Raw genomic sequence first — 17,695 nt, forward strand, 5'->3', positions numbered from 1 at the left:
TAGGGAGGAGTGGAGGGGTCATTTCGTGGTAACTTGCCATGTCTTTCTTAAGCCATCTGCTCTTAGAAATGACCAGTATGACAAGTAAAAGACCCTTAGAGACAGATGGGCTGTGTGTCCTGTGCGTTTATGGCTTTGTGGCCTCAGAGCTGCCAGGACTTCATAGCTTTCTGGGGAATGCTGGGTCATCCAAGGGGCTAAAAATAGTGAGAGGAAGAAAATTCCCCCTCGCTGCTCTGGTCTGGGAGTGATTACTGAGGAGAGCGGCATGGAGGGCCCAGTCGTGGGGTCCCTCTCAAGCACACCCTCACCACAGTGGGAATGCGGGTCTCAACCTCCCTAGGCCTCTGTGAGTTTTGTCTATCACATACTCACCTCCAGCGGGGATGTCTATGGTGATGAGATGAGGGAGCATCATAGCACATGTGGCACTTAGTAGGCTTGTGGTGAGTGGACGCTGGCATCAGTGGAACAGGAGACTGGGCGCTGCGTGTGGACGCACTCACGTGCTGGTGGCATGGGTGGACAGAGGAGAGAGGGACGCTCTGCAGTTCTCCTGTTGGTCTGTCACCCCGCTGTTGTGAGCAGAATCCGTGAGTGTATTCTGTTGCCCCAGTCAACTTGGTAGGCTGATTGCTCAATTTTCTGCTTCCACTTTTGATTTCTTAAGAATGGAAAAAGGAATACTTCAGTGACTTTTCTGGTTGATGGCATACATTCCTTGATATCACCTTAATGCTTTTTAATTTCTATGTATTTTGGATGTTGGAGCTTGCCTGACATCTGTGTTTTTCTACCTCACCCTCTCGCATAACTGTTGGCCACACCAGGACCAGAGAGAAGTGACCAGACCGATTGGTAGCAGGGCTAGGACTGGAATTCCCCAGGCTTTTGATGCCCAGCAGGCTCTATTTTCTGTATTGCACTGCTCTTCCCTATTTCGACACCTGTTAGGACAGTGGATGTGAAATGTAGCTGGGCACTTTTTGGGGTGTGCTAGGAGTGTGGGAGATGCTTCAGACTGGCATTTTTCCCTGGTTCTGAATTCTCATGGCTCAGAGTCAGTCTCTAGGCTACTGACCGGGAAGATACAGGAAGTTGTTTTGTATGGCAAACTATGCCGGGGCATTTTTTTCACCCGGCAATTTATTTGGTTTGGACTGGAATAAATCTGTGATATTGGTTTCTTTGCCAATATTATTGGGGAGTGGAGTCTGACTTGTTAACTTAGCCCGATTCATAGTGCTTAGAATCTCATTGAGTGTGTGTTGAACTGAGCGGAAGTGTGAGAGCATCTTGGACAGTGGTTTGCAAACCTAGCTACATCTGGGGGGCTGTGAAAAAAGCATGCATGCTTACTCCAGACCAGTTGAAATAGAATCTGCAAGAATAGAGCCTGGGCAGCTATAGTGCTGTTAAAAACCCCCAGGTGGTTCGGATATACCGTAAAGGTTGAGACCCACTGCTCCATAGCGAATTGGAGGCCTGGATCATAGATGTGCCTTATGCTTTCACCAGCTTAGAATGGTTCTTGTGCTTTAGAACTGTGAAAAAAATGTTACGCAAACAAATGTGGAAATAGCCAAATGCCACATCCTGTTACTACCTGCCATGAAATATATTTACCAGTTATTCACTCTATTCTGATCTCTACCCATCCCACCGTTTCTTCATGGAACAATAATTTGACAGTTGGTTATGCAGAACCAGGGTAAGTCTAGTTTGATTGGCGGGAAACGATTTTGGGTATGAAGTACTCTTTAGGCATTTATTGAACTCTTGTTTGTATCACCTCTGTGCTGGACAGTTTATAAATATTACTTCTTTAAGCAAGGCCTATGGAGTCAGGCTGCCTGGGTTTTGCTAACTAGCTGTGTCATTTGGGGCAAGTTTTTAAGCTTATATAAACCTGACTTTCATCTATGAAATGGGATGACAAGGGGTCATTATCATCTCACAGGATCGTGCAAATGTGTGTGTAAAGTGCTTAGTTTGGTGCCTAACACATAGCAACTACTCAGTAAAGTTATTATTGCACCATCATCATCATATTTAAATGTAAATATTAAGAGTTAATAAATTTGTAAAAGGTACTATACCCTTACCCCTTGAACCAAGACTACTTTAGTTTTAAGTGGTTGGGATAATTTATCACTTAAATATTGGCCTCTTGAATACCTTGAATTTCAATTGAACGTAGCCAGAGGATTTCATAATTGAACCGTTGCCTCTGGAAGTTGGAGCTTTGTTTGGTTTCACTTCCTACACTAAGCATGTGGCCGTACGCACCTTTATGGTGACTTCTGGTACTGGGGAATCAAAGCTTCTTTCGCTTCTTTGGAGGAGATGATCTTATGCTATACGAAGCACTCAGACTTCGTTAACTATGTACCATCCAGACAAGACCAGGTGCTTCCCATGGCATCCTGTCCTTTCCTTAGCTCTCTCATCAATCTAGCCTGTTCCTTCTCTTCCTCTTTATACTAGGACGTGTCTTTGAACAAGGAATGTTGTTTTGTCACTGCTAGGTCCCCAGCAATTAGTAATGCCTAGCACATACTAGGTGCCTCCTGAATGTGAATAGGTGGTAATCTGGCAGAACACAAGATAAATCCATGGGTTGAGATTTAAGCTGTGTGGTATGAATGCTGCATTGGCAAACTTACTAAATCAATTTTCTTAATACAAGTTTAACGTGTCTTAGTAACTGACTTTGTTCAGTAATCATTTACTGAGTGTCTTCTAGGCCAGACAGTGGGAACAGAAAGGTAATAATATATGATTCCTGCCTCATGCGCAGGAAGTCTAGTGCGATGGACTGACACATACCAATGGCTGCCATGGAATATGGTGAGTATTAAGATAAAGGGGCACCCTGTGTGCCCTTGGAGCATAGAGCAGGGCTTGTGTTCTGGGAACATGGGCTCCATTTGAAAACACAATTTAAATTCATTTTCTTTTTTCTTTTTTTTTGAGACAGAGTCTTGCTGTGTTGTCCAGGCTGGAGTACAGTGGTGTGATCTTGGCTCACTGCAACGTGCTCCCCCCAGGTTGAAGCAATTCTCGTGCCTCAGCCTCCCAAGTAGCTGGGATAACAGGTGTGCGCCACCACGCCCGACTAATTTTTGCATTTTTAGTAGAGATGGAGTTTCACCATGCTGGCCGGGCTGGTCTTGAACTCCTGACATCAGGTGATCCTCCCGCTTCGGCCTTCCAAAATTCTGGGATTATAGGCATGTATGTGTTCACCCTTTTAAATATCTGTGGGTAGCACTTAACTTTAAATGGGTACTAATTAAACTATTGAATGACTTTAGTATGGATTGAATGACTTTGCTCGGGCCTCGTTTTTAATTTCCTTCATTAGAGGGGGAAAAAAATGCGGGTTGAATATCCCTCATCCAAACTGCTTGGAACCAGAAGTGTCTCAGATTTTTAAAAATATTTTTGGATTTTTGGTTTTTTTTTTTTTTTTTTTGAGACGGAGTCTCGCTCTGTCACCCAGGCTGGAGTACAGTGGCCGGATCTCAGCTCACTGCAAGCTCCGCCTCCCGGGTTTACGCCATTCTCCTGCCTCAGCCTCCCGAGTAGCTGGGACTACAGGCGCCGCCACCTCGCCCGCTAGATTTTTGTAGATTTTTTTTAGTAGAGATGGGGTTTCACCATGTAGCCAGGATGGTCTCGATCTCCTGACCTCGTGATCCGCCCATCTCGGCCTCCCAAAGTGCTGGGTTACAGGCTTGAGCCACCGCGCCCGGCCTGGATTTTTGAATATTTGTATTATACTTGCTGGTTGAGCATCCTGAATTCAAAAATCCAGAATCTGAGCTGCTCCAATGAACATTTCGTCGAGCGTCACGTCAGCACACAAAAAGTTGTGGATTTTGGAGTTTCTGGTTAGGGAGACTCATCCTATATAGGTGCTGGATTGTTGCAGGAGTTCTGGACCCGAGGTTAGGTGACTAGGCTTTGGTTTTCGCTTTGTTACTAAACAGGCTGTTTTCTTCCATAAGCTCAGCTTTAGATCCCCCGGTTGTCAAAGAAGGGGATGGGCCATCTGATGTTTAAGGCTTCTGTTAGTTCTGACTTGGAGACACCTGGCTTCAGTTCATCTTCCTTAGGAGTGAATAAAGAATATGGGAATTTTGAAATTGTTAGTCAACAGTTACAGGGTTGTTGCAGCCTGGATTGGGTAAAGGTCATCTTTAGTGAGCCCGGGGAGAAGCACTGGTTTAGCTGTCATCTGAGTGGGGTAAGCGGTCCTCTTAATTTTCCTCTGTCTTAGTAAAAGCATTGTTAAGGGTCACAGCATTAGCGGAGCTGGCTGGAAAGAGGAGGGGAACTCACTGTTATATTGAATGTCTTTTCAGTCACTAAATGCTTTTTATGATATGTTTTTCAGGATTTCAGTGTTGTATGATTTCTCTGTGTTAAGCACAGGAAATTTAACATCAACAAAAAAGAATGCTCTTTCTTTTCTTTTTCTTTGAGGTGGAGTTTCGCTTTTGTTGCCCAGGCTAGAGTGCAGTGCCATGATCTCAGCTCACTGCAACCTCGGCCTCCTGAGTTCAAGCGATTTTCCTGCCTCAGCCTCCTGAGTAGCTGGGATTACAGGTGCCTGCCAGCATGCCCGGCTAATTTTTGTATTTTTAGTACAGACGGGGCTTCGCCATATTGGCCAGGTTGTTCTTGAACTTCTGACCTCAGGTGATCCTCCTGCCTTGGCTTCCCAAAGTGCTGGGATTACAGGCATGAGCCGCCACGCCCGGCCTTGAATGTTCTTTCTATGGGAATCTACAAAAGCCAGCTTTTGAGTCTAGTGGCAGAAAACCTCTTCTTCATTGTTTAGCTGTGCTGTGAGCTTGGAGGGCTTCAAGCCCAGCTGAAAAAGCTGTAGTATTTTTTATGTCAGTTGCTGTCTTGGAGAACTTAATGAACACTGGGCTGGAGTGATACTGTCAGAGTTCATGAGCTGTTTGAGGCTCTCGAAGCCTAGATACTGGGGTTGCCCAATACATCTGCTGGACTCACTATTTCTCTCAGGAGTAAGTGTTTGGAAAATGCTGTGGTCTTAACTCTGCTCTTTTTTTTTTTTTTTTTTTTTTGAGACGGAGTCTCGCTCTGTCACCCAGGCTGAGTGCTGTGGCCGGATCTCAGCTCACTGCAAGCTCCGCCTCCCGGGTTCACGCCATTCTCCTGCCTCAGCCTCCCGAGTAGCTGGGACTACAGGCGCCGCCACCTCGCCCGGCTAGTTTTTTGTAGTTTTTAGTAGAGACGGGGTTTCACCGTGTTAGTCAGGATGGTCTCGATCTCCTGACCTCGTGATCCGCCCGTCTCGGCCTCCCAAAGTGCTAGGATTACAGGCTTGAGCCACCGCGCCCGGCCAACTCTGCTCTTAATTTTACAGTGCTGTTATTAACGGTAAGAATGATTTCATACGTTTGTATTTTGCTTCGTAATTCACAGAGAATTTTAAAATCCATTATCTGATTTTATTCCCTCAGCAGTTCTGTGAAAAAGGCAGAGCGGTTTTCATATCTTCTGTTTTCCTGTGATTCTCTTGTGGCTCACAGAAGCTAAGAGCCTTCACCAAGGTCATAGGGTGAATGAGTCGCAGAGCTGGGAGTAGAGGCTCAGGTTTCTAGGGACCCTGTTTCTTCCTCGAATAGCTCGCTCTGGTGGCGCTATGCTCAGGTAACTGCGCATGCTCCGTTTGGTCTTTTGTAAATCCCTGCCCCATTTCAGGGGAGGTTCTTGGGAGGCTTCTATTCATTTTGGAGCCTTCTATTCATTTTGGAGCATTTAAGTATCTTGTCCTCTCTCCCTCCTCCCAGATGCATGGGCATTTCTGCAGGCCCCTAGGCTGGCCCTTGTGCGTGGGGGCGTCTCCTGCCTCCACGTTGTTTGCATGCCCCTTCTGAAGGTGCTCTTCCCTGCATGGAGCCCCCTCGTGCCTGCCTCCACACTGCAGGCTGTTCCGTACATGTTACTGACTCAGCATCGTTGTTTTCTAGAAATGGGACGGGGTATGGATTCCAAGTTCTTTTCTGGGTGAAGGCTGTGATTGTATCATGTTGCCTTCCCCGTGTGTGCTCCTTGAGTGTGTCGCTGTGCTGCGGTCATCTGTGTTCCCAAGGGTGCCTCCCTTGCAGTCCCAGCCATGGCAGACTTTCAGTCCGTGCTCATGGCCTAAATGAGAGGAAGGCCAGCAGAGCCATTAAATCTGGAAAATGGCAAGTGAGGGAAAGGAATTTTTATTTAAGGCATGTGAAAAAGAAATCTTTTTAGAAAAGTTGACCTGTTTCTCAACTGGAGTTGAATTTCAGCTCAGAAAAGCAGCTGTGTGTCCAGACGGCTTTGGGATTTCAGTTTGTGACAGATGAATTGAATTTGTTATTGTATGAATGTATTATCCTTTTGTGGTTTTATTAGGCCTTTCTCCCAAATGGAATTGATTTTTCTATAGAAGTCACACTTCCTTTTAGGGAAGTGTAACACTAATTGTATGGGATGGTCTCCCAAAAGATTACATGCCAGGAACCAAACACACTGCTTCAGACTCACGGCCCCTGGTTTCTGCCTGTGCAGCTGCAGGGCAGAGAGGCACGCTCCAGCTGATATCAATACGCATGTCTGCATCTTCTCTTTCTTGATTGCTGTTCCATCTCTGAGCCGGCCTACTTCAACATCTAGGAGCTTGGTGTGTGTAGATACATTACGGTATGGAGGAGGGATATGGTGTTGCAACAGCCAGGAGACTCGCTGAAGTCTCTGTTCTCTTCCTGCTCACTGCTCTGACTTTGTATTAGTCACATTTGTAGGACTGTGCACAGTGGCTTACACCTGTAATTCCAGGACTTTTGAAGGCTGACCTGGGAGGATCTCTTGAGCTCAGAGTTTGGAACCAGTCTGGGCAACATATGAAACCCCATCACTAGAAAAAATAAAAAATAAAAAATTAGCCAGGTGTGGTGGCTCATGCCTGTAATCCCAGCTACTGGAGTGGCTGAGGTGTGAGAATCACTTGAGCCCAGGAAGTCAAGGCTGCAGTGAACCATCATCACACCACTGCACTCCAGCCTGGTCAGAGCAAGACCTTGTCTCAAAAAAAACAAAAACAAACAAACAAAAACTCATTTGTAATAGTGGCAGTAGTTAACTTTTGAAAGTTTGGAGAAAAGTTCCTAAACAACCTGTGACCATGGACAACTTCCTTAGCCTTTCTCTGCCTTAGTTTCCTCATCTATGAAAAATGAGAGAATATGGTACTGATCTTACAGGATTTGAAGGAGAACTAAACGAGATCAAACTCAGAGCCTGGCACATCGTGAGTGCGCACTCAATGTTATTATTTCAACATTTTAGAGGAAAAACATGCTAATGGGTCATTATGGCTAAACATAGTCTATCACTGGTGTTACTCATGGTATTGGAAGGATCTTGAATTCCATATAGATAGTGTGATGGAGAAAGTATTTCGGGCATTGACAGTGTTTATTCAAAGAAAAAAGGAGGTGTCTGTCCTGTGTGGAGAGCCATTTCCGCTTGTTTCTTTAAATGCTATGGGAAAAGCAGTCGACCCTGTGCTCTCTGCCAGACAGCTTCAGTCTCCCCATATTGATTTGGCCAATTGTCACTCCCTGTCATCATGGCAGCAGCAGTTGAAGGGACAGCTTGTCTTGATTTGCATTTTTGGGTGTTTGTGCTATTTATAGGCAATTAAGACATAGAAGCCTGTTTATGGCAAGCTGGCAAATTCAGCAAAACATGGAAAAACCTGTTAGCACAGTTTGCACGTGTGTGGGCACAGAGCAGCCAAATAAACACACATGTTTTCCTGTATTTTAAAAACTCTCTGAAAAAAAAAAAAAGACATTAAACCATTGCCCAGATGGCTTATAGAGCTAGAGCTTTTTCCTTGAAGTACATGAGTATGGCTGTCAGACATCTGAAACCCTAAGCCATCTTAAAACATCATTTTGATGCTACCCCCTACCCGCCCTTTTTTTCCATTTGTAAGGGACAAGGATCCAGGAAGGAAAGTATCAGCTTACAAAGGCTTTTGTTACAATTAATCGTTCATGGTCTTTCTTTTGGTATCTTATTCTCTGTTTACATTTTATTTTTATTTTTATTTTTTTTGGAGACAGAGTCTTGCTCTGTCACTCAGGTTGGAGTGCAGTGTTGTGATCTCAGCTCACTCCAACTTCTGCCTCCCAGGTTGAAGTGATTCTTGTGCCTCAGCTTCCTGAGTAACTGGGATTACAGGCGTGTGCCACCATGTCCAGCTAATTTTTATGTTTTTAGTAGAGACAGGGTTTCGCCGTGTTGGTCAGGCTGATCTTGAACTCCTGAACTCAGGTGATCTGCCTGCCTCAGTCTCCCAAAGAGCTGAGAGTACAGGTGTGAGCCACCGTGCCTGGCCGCTGTTTCCATTTTGTAACACTAGCGTCACCCTAGTGTAGGGTGGCTAGGGGTATTCTTCTTTCCTGTTTCCTGGTGTATTTTCCTCTACAGCATTGATCACTCTTTAACATACTTTTTGGTTGTCTGTCTCTACCTACAAAAATATATGTTCCTGGTTATATCACCAGTGCCTGGCACGTAGATAGTTAGTCAATATTTTTGAATGAATGAATGAATGAATGGGCTGAAAGAACGTTTTTCTTCTTTCTTCTGTCACTTCACACCAAATGCTTTAGGAAAATGCTATGTGAACAGGGATCGTAAGCAGGAGAGGTTACACACATTGCTATGGGATAGCCCACCATCCTCAGATACTTGTCTGGAAGGAGGTGGAGTACTTGAGTAGAAATGATACAAGATAACTTCTTCAGGAAATCAGCCAAGTGTCAACGCTTTTCACATAGGCGTGTGATGTTTGTGTATGTGTGTATGAAGAGCTGTCGTGGTCTAGAATCACGGGCTTTTAGATCCCTTGTACAGATAGAAAAGTAAAGGCCAGGCTGGGCGCGGTAGCTCAAGCCTGTAATCCCAGCACTTTGGGAGGCCAAGATGGGTGGATCACGAGGTTAGGAGATGGAGACCATCCTAGTGAACACGGTGAAACCTCGTCTCTACTAAAAAGTACAAAAAACTAGCCGGGCGAGGTGGCAGGCGCCTGTAGTCCCAGCTACTCGGGAGGCTGAGCCAGGAGAATGGTGTGAACCTGGGAGGCGGAGCTTGCAGTGAGCTGCGATCCGGCCACTGCACTCCAGCCTGGGCGACAGAGCGAGACTCCGTCTCAAAAAAAGAAAAAAAAAGAAAAAAAAAAAGAAAAGTAAAGGCTGAGGCCCAGGAGTGCTGCAGGCCATGGAGGTAGAGTCCCTGTCTGCCCTTCTCAGTGTCCGGTCACTTCTCACTGCACTCCCCTCTTTACTGCTAAAGCCACCTTCCCTGACTCTGAATGTGTAACCACGAGGGAGAAAATGTACTCCAGGCTCACAGTTTGTGGAGAAAAAAACCCAGCAGCTGAAAATAATGTTCACAAAGTTTGTACCTAGAAAAAGTTGCCATTTCTATCATGTCTTTAAATGTCCCTGTTTCTCATACATTTTATAAACAAGACAGTAGAAGGAGATTCGGGAACAGCAACGTTAGAACAAGGGGGAAAAAATCACACCTACAGCACTCCAGTTTCTGTTTTCTTCTCAGTTTAGGGCTGAGGCACTTCAGCTTCCTGTCTAAGGGACCACTCAAATCTGATTAGAAGCCATTATGGGCTGGTAATTATCCATAATTTTAGGAAGACAGATGCAGTACCAACTCTGTTATCTAATAGCAGGCTTATTAATTTTAAATTTGCATGGGAGGAGAAGCAGATGGTGAGGTGGGATAAGCGTTCAGATGCTTGGTCATTGACAGCTTTTTACTCTCACGTATCACATGGGGATTTGGGACCCAGGAAGCCCGCTGAGAACTGATGACTATCTGTCCCCTAACCAGCTGGGATCTTTTTCATCCTGAGCTCAGAAAGATTGCTCCTACTGCAGCCAGGGAAGACAGGTTGTTGACTGGTTAGAAATCATGGTAGGTTATTTTCTCCACCCGCAGATCGCAGTTGGAAAGCAGAGCTATGAAAAAGTTGTCTTCTCTATTGTATTTCAAATCTGGGTGTTTAAAAAATTATGTAAGCAAATTAGGCATTTCTTTAATGGTAGTTTTGTGTGTTCTTGATGCGAATGAGAGGTGCATTCCCTTGTAAAATCCCTGTGACTTAATAGGAAGATGTGAGCCTTAGAACCAAAGTTGGTTTTCTAGATGATCATGTAGACTTGATGCTAAGCATCAGACAAGATGTTGATTGAAGCGATTTAAAAAAAATTTGTCTGAGTTAAGATTTTACACCAATATTTAGAAAATCAGCAAAAGAACTTGGAGGAATGTTCTCAGGCATGCAGTTCAGCTCCCTGCCCACATTGTCATAAAATCCGAGTGTGTGTACAGGGAGGCACATTCCTTTCTGTTCTCATCACAGGTCCTTCCCTGGCTCTGCACCTGCCTGTCATGCGTGTCTGTGTGAAGAGATCACCAAACAGGCTTTGTGTGAGCAATAAAGCTTTTTAATCACCTGGGCACAGGCAGGCTGAGTCCGAAAAGAGAGTCCGCGAAGGGAGATAAAGGTGGGGCTGTTTTATAGGGTTTGGGTAGGTAAAGGAAAATTAGAGTCAAAGGGGGGTTGTTCTCTGGTGGGCAGGAGGGGGGGTCACAAGGTGCTCAGTGGGGGAGCTTTTTGAGCCAGAATGAGCCAGGAAAAGGAATTTCACAAGAGAATATCATCCCTTAAGGCAAGGACCGGCCATTTTGACTTCTTTTGTGGTAGAATGTTATCAGTTAAGGCGGGACAGGGCATTTGCACTTCTTTTGTGATTCTTCAGTTACTTCAGGCCATCTGGGTGTATACTTGCAAGTCACAGAGGATGCGGTGGCTTGGACTGGGCTCAGAGGCCTGACATTGCTCTCTTCCTGACCTTCCCTACCTTTTCCCTCCTGTGCGGCTCTCTCACAAAGTGAATGGCCTCAGCCACAGCTTCTCTGCAGCTGCATCAGACTGTGGCAACAGGAGTGGTGGCTGCTGCAGGGTCTGCTGTCCCCATGGGGCCGGTCTTGCTTGCCGCTGCAGCCTGGTGATCATTTTGCACCTCAAGTATGGAATTCTACGGAATGAGAGCCAACATGCTGGGGATGGAGGCGTCTTTATCACGGTACTCTGCATATTTTAATCTTGGGTAGAAAGTATGGAAAAGTATGTGATACCTGTGGTTTGATGTCAGAAGGACGTTGTGAACTTGACGTGGACTGAGAATGTTCAGGTGCAACAGGCACCCCGGCTTCATTAAATGAGACTTCTCCATCTCCCTGCCAGGCATGCACAGGTGTATGGCCACATTTTATGTGTTATCCTTATCTAGAGTGCGCCTTATCATCATGCTTAAAGTTACATGATGATATTCTTCCTCGTAGAGTAGGTCCCAAACCGCATTCAACACAGAAATGTACTCTTGCTATTATACATAAAAAGTGCTTTCATATACCAAGTGGGAGAGCAGTCCTAAAATCTGGGCTGGAATCACAGAAGGAAGACTTTGGGAAGCAACAGATTCCCTAGTCCAAAACTGGTTTTTGATGAACCTAGAAACAGGACCAAGAGAAGTGAATTTGCCTAAGGCCCTGACAGTGTCTCAAGGTAGCATTTGAACCTAACAGTTTCTTGACCTATTTCTTTAAATGATTAGTCATGCTTCCTCTGATTCCTATATAAACGTATTCCTCATTCATTCTTTTTCACTGAATTACTGCGGTGCTACCACCTAACAGTATTTGAGTCAAAATGTGGCAGTGTTTATCCCTTTCCAAGGTTTTTAGTTGCACACTTTTTCAAAGTTGTGCTTACCGTTTCTTGTTGGTTGTAAGGTGTCCTTTCAGAAGCCAATCGTGTGCTGTATTTATGTTGATTGTTGGAGGTAGTTTGGTTAGAACCTACTTTGAGTGGCTGGTGTGGGCCTGGGGCACAGTGACAGCTGCCTGCTTCATAGGCAGAGATGAAGTAATTGCTTCCTGGGAAGTACCATCCTCCTGGCCACACTCTCCAGCCCATTTCGGTTGTGTTGGTTTCCTCGCATCTGCACCTTTCTGGCTTCATGTGAGTCTCATTTATTTGAGCATATGACTTCAGGCTGTGGGGAAGAATGGCCATTTTAGGACAGAGATGCACACAAAGGAACAACTGGCTAAATGTGAGTGAAGACATTCTTAGGGGGATTTCATTTCTTTCATTCTGTAACAGGCAGTCTGGGAAGCGTTCTGGACACGTGGCCTGCGCTGTCACAGTTCCTCCTTGCAGGATCGCAGATGTTTGGAGATTGTAGTGATAACCGTTATCATTGAGAATGTTATTCTCTCAGGCTCTAATATGTCAGGATTTATTCAGTGTTAATTTGTTAAAGACAACTGTATTTCTAGCCGAATCCATGTTAGACATTTCTCCTGGCAGTGTTGCTGGGGCTATTCCCGTGGCTTAGTCTTAGGGAAGCACACGCCTTTGAATACTGCTGAAGCTGTGACTACCCAAAGCGCACCGGAGTACTTTTGCCATATGGGGTGTTAGTCACTGATACACGTCTCAGTCAGACCTGATGGATTCTTGACCCCTTCCTTTTTTAATTTTTTAATTTTAATTTAAAGTTTTGTTTTTTAAGAGCACAACCCCTCAGGTGGCCACCGTGAATCTCTGGTGTCTTCAGTTGGCTGCAGCCTATTTGCCATCTCTGGTTCAAACATATTGGAAGGCTGATGATGCTTCCCTCGGTTGTTCTTCTGCTGTGTGACCTCCGCGGCCGCAGGGTTCAAGACTGTCAGAGCTGGGAGCCACCTTCACAGCTCCCAGGGTTTCCGGAACCTCCTTTATCTAGCCCTGGGGATGGAAGAGATGTCATCAGGGGTGGAGGCTTATTAGGTTTACATGCCATTGATAACGAGTGAGGAGGTTTTCTTTTATATAAGGGGAGCTTCTTATAATGTGCTTTAGTAGGGTAAAGAAGCTTTTGAGGTTTGCTTTCTCTGGAAGGATAGTTTGTGATCCTGCCCTTGCTTTCAACAAAAATATAATTTGCATACCAGTGCATGTTGTATTACTGAGCACTGGCTGACAAACGGTTCTTAACTCGTCATTCACTCAGCCACTGTTTCTTGAATGGCATGTGTGCCAGCTGTAGTAGGAACTTGCTAAGGCTCTAGGACTAACCCTTATGAAACAGCGGTCCTGGGGGAAGCAAACGCATATAACTATAAACGTTTGTGGGGATATCAGAGGGGGTGACTATAGGTGCAAAACTTCATTCATTCATTGTCCTATCTTGGAAGGTTTTGTGTCTTAGCAGCGTGTTCCATAGTAACACATTCCTGTATCAAAATATTGATCATATTATTTTGAAATTCTCTGCTTAGGTATGTATTTTCCCCACTAAGTTTAGAACTGGTTAAGGACAGGCTATGGGGTATGTAATATATGTACACACACACACATATATATATATTACCATTGTAAATATACAATATATATTTATATATATACACACATATATATTTCTCCCTCTCTATATTTACACACACACACACACACATATATACACACACATATATATGAAATACATACACACACACACACACACTTCTGCCAAGCACAGAAAGTCAAAACTAGGCAAGGGTTCTTTTAGGGTTCATGAAAAAATAGATGTGCTTAGTTGAGAGCGTCCTTAAGTTGCCAGGGGAAAGAGAGGATGGATTCACAAAGGGAGACAGTTTTTTTTTTTTTTTCTCCTTTGTTTAACTCTTGAATTCAAAATAATCCAGACTTATGGAAAAGTTGCAAAAATAGTACAGAGAATTCCCGTATGGTCTTCCCTCAGGTTCCCCAAACATTTCACCCCATTTGTACTTTCTTTTTCTCTCTCTGTAGATATAATTTTTTTTTTCCTGAAATATTTGAGAGTGGAAGGTAGAATGCAGGGCAGGGTGAAAGGCGGAAGGAGAGAGATGGGTTTGGAGGCTTTTTTTTTTTTTAACCTTCTGAGATGGAGTTTCGCTCTTGTCACCCAGGCTGCAGTGCAATGGCACGATCTCGGCTCACTCTAACCTCTGCCTTCTGAGTTCAAGTAATTCTCCTGCTTCAGCCTCCTGAATAGCTGGGATTACAGCCACCCACCACCATGCTCGGCTAATTTTTTGTATTTTTAGTAGAGGGGTTTCACCACGTTGGCCAGGCTGGTCTTGAACTCCTGACGTCTGATGATCCACCTGCCTTGGCCTACCAAAGTGCTTGGGATTACAGGCATGAGCCACTGTGCCTGGCGATTGGGAGGTTTTTGCAGTAACCCAGAGCGCTATGATGAGGGCTGGACCTGGCTGGAAATGATGAGGAAGGTGAGAAATGGTTAGGTCTGGCATATATTTTGAAAGGAGATTTTAAAGGGGTTGGATGACAAGAGAGAGAAAAAGAAGTTTTAAGGATGATGTCAAGGATTTTGGACTGAGTAACTGGAAGACTAGAGATGCTGTTATTGGGATGGCGAAGATTATGGGAGGAGTGGGTTATAGCAGAGGGAATCAAAAGTGCGTTTTGGGCATGCTAAATTTGAGGTCCAAAAAGAGATGTTAAGAAGTGTTGGCCGGACACGGTGGCTCACGCCTGTAATTCCAGCACTTTGGGAGGCTGAGGCAGGCAGATCACCTGAGGTGAAGAGTTCGAGACCGGCCTGATAATTATTAAAATCGATCATTGATGTTTACTAATTAATCATATTATTGCTGCTAACACCGCAGGGGTTGTACACCTACCTGTGATGTTGTTCCTAATATCCAGGGACAGAGGACATGATCTTAGTTTTAATATCACAGTAGGTGTACACTCAGGCTGTGACACTGCTCCTAATATCCAGGGGGTAGAGGATGACATGACTCCTAACATAGCAATGAACGGACAGCCACCCGGTGATATTGCTCCTAATATTCATGGAAAAAGCCTATGCTATTACTCCCAATATCGCAGGGAGGATACAGCTCTTCTGTGATACGGTTCCTAGTATCCGGAGGAGGAGAGGATGATAATAGTTCCAGTATCACAGGCTGTGTTCACCCGCCCTGTAATGTTGTTATGAGTATCCTGGAAAGGATATGACTCCCCGTAGAGCAGGAGGCGTACATCCAGCCTGGGATATTTTTCCTAATATCCATGGAGAGGAGAGGCTGATATTACTCCCAATATGGCAGGGGGTGTACATCCACCCTGTGATATCCTTCTTAATATTCCAAGGCTGAGAGGTTGATATTACTCCCAGTATCGCAGACACTGTACATCCCCATGTGATACTCTTCCTGATATCCGGAAGGGGAGAAGATGGTATTAATCCCCATATCGCAGAGGGTGAACACCCACTCTGTGATATCTTTCCTAGTATGCAGGGGGAGGGGGATAATATTATTCCAATATTGCAGAAGATGTACACGTCCCCCCGTGATATTGTCCTTAATATTCCAAGGCACAGAGGACGACATTACTCCCAATATCGCAGAAAGTGTACACCCCCCAGTGATGTTGTTCCCATGATCCAGGAGGAAGAGGATGATATGACTTTCAACCCCTGCACCCTGCAATGCTCTCGCCCTGCAACACCGACACCCAGCTCAACCTGACATGGGACCAGAGGTGCTGGCTGGGGGTGTTCATTGCTTCTCTTTTCTCCCTTGCCAGACTCAGTAGAGGAAGCTGAGACTGAGCAGCCACAGGAACAAGGTGGGTTTTGCAGGTGGCTCAGGCTTCCTCTGGTTATGAGCTGGGCCTTGGGGTAACGCCAGGGGAGGTGACAGAGCTGAGTACGGTGGGCATTGGATGCGGCTGTCACCCCTCTGTGGTGCGGGCTGGGGGCTTGGGGGACGTTGACTGAGGTGGGCCTGAACGTCTCGTCTACTCTGACACTGGAGGCTGTGGGGTCCCACACTTCTTCCAATGAACATGCTGGCCCCCGCCTGGTCCCCGACCGAGATGGGACATCCTTTCCACTGCTGGGGCCCACATGGAGCTGTGGGTTCCTTTCTCATGACCTGGAGAGGCTGCAGCTCGCCCTGTGCTCTGCCTCAGAGATGGGAGGCCACACTGCCCTCAGCGGGTAGCAGAATTCAGAGCCTTAGGTTGCAGGGGCCTCAACTGAGGTCCCTGAAGGGTCTGCTCTTTCCTGAGGGGCTGATTCAGGGAGGCCCTCCCGTCTCCGCTCTGGGGCTCTGTCTCTTCCCCTCACACAGGGTCCGCATGTGAACAGCCTGGTGATGTGGACGCACCTAGGGCCCTTGGAAGTTCCCTGGGAATGGGATCCATCCCAGTACATTTGGGATGCAGGCACAAGGTCCCAGAGGAGGCCTGGGAAGCCAGTGGGGAAGGGAAGGCTGTAGTAGGTTTAGCCTCGGGGAGGGGGTGGTTCCACCCTCTGCCAAAGTCCCTGGAGCAAAGACACGTGGCTCTCCAGCTGCCCCAGAGGCCAGGGTAGTGGCTGGGAGGGGCTGTGTGCCTCTGCCGGGTGGGGGAGATTTCTTAGCTAATCTAGTGAAGTCAAGTCAGACATTTGCCTCTAAATCATATTTATTAATTTTTTAATTCTAAAGCTTTACAGATGAATAAGGAGACAGTTTGTATTGAAAATAGTTTTTACACGTGAGCTTGAAAAAGAGAGTCTGTTTAAATCTAGTTTTTTCCTTCCCTGTAATGCCTCTTTTCATCCCAGGTTTTCCAACAGGAAATGCGCTCGTTTGCTCACCTCTGGGAGGGGGCTTTCGCTGGGAATCCACCACAGACAGCAGGTGCCAGTGGACTGCTTGAGCAATCTGGCCTTTGTTAACCCTTTAGGAACTGTGGGCTTCAGGTTTTCAGACCATCCAAGGTGAAGGTGGCCACAGGGGCCTGAAAGCTTTCCCATCCTTCCTGCAGGGATGGTCCGTTTTCCTGCACGGAGCTTGGTACCTGGGTACAACACCCCTGTCCTGTGCCGTCGGTGGCTTTACCAATTTTGCATAGCAGCTTTTGAGCTGATCCATAGCTCTGATTGGCTGTTGAGGATTTCATGGATTCCTGTACCCCACCGGGGGCCCAATATGCTGACAGAAGTTACATTTGTAGTTGTGGTGCTGCATACACATGGGTCCAGTTAGAAGGCTTTGATTCTTTCGAAAGGGAAAGGCATCTCTGAGGGATCACTGAACTGACATAGTCTCCTCAAACCATGCTGTCAGGTGGGCGACAAAGCAGGACAGGAGGGTGATTTCGTAGGAGAGTCGGGCCACGGGCCTGCGTGTTATCTCTGTTTCCATAGTGCCGGAGTTCCTACGTGCTCCAGGCCCTGGGTTTGCATTGCACATAATTCTCCAGGGCTCATGGCAAGCTGCACCAGGGACACAGAGGACGGGGATGCGGGGACCCTGCCCCCAGTGGACCAAGGACTCACTGCTGGACTCTAATCTGTCTAGGTATTTTTGTGACTTGTAGAAATACCGCCACCTTGCCTGGGCCTGGAGCCACAGGAGACCCTTCCGAAGGTGAGGAATGTTCTGGAACAATGCAAGGCCTGCCCAGGCTGCCCCCAGGAGCCAGCATCCTGGGGTCTCTGTGCGGCATCCAGCAACATGAGCTTGCAGGACCCCGAGGAGCCCT

The 17,695-nt window shown here is 46.2% G+C and overlaps 1 long non-coding RNA gene across 1 annotated transcript; it reads left to right on the forward strand.

Moving 5' to 3' along the window:
* Positions 1-4,600: 4,600 nt before the first annotated feature.
* LOC117072072 lies at positions 4,601-17,674 on the forward strand. The gene is made up of 3 exons (XR_004432705.1): positions 4,601-4,614; positions 15,749-15,790; positions 17,512-17,674. It is a non-coding gene; the product is annotated as an uncharacterized LOC117072072 (long non-coding RNA).
* Positions 17,675-17,695: the final 21 nt, after the last annotated feature.

This window comes from Trachypithecus francoisi, unplaced genomic scaffold, assembly GCF_009764315.1.
Source record: "Trachypithecus francoisi isolate TF-2019V2 unplaced genomic scaffold, Tfra_2.0 Lachesis_group4, whole genome shotgun sequence".
NCBI lineage: Eukaryota > Metazoa > Chordata > Mammalia > Primates > Cercopithecidae > Trachypithecus > Trachypithecus francoisi.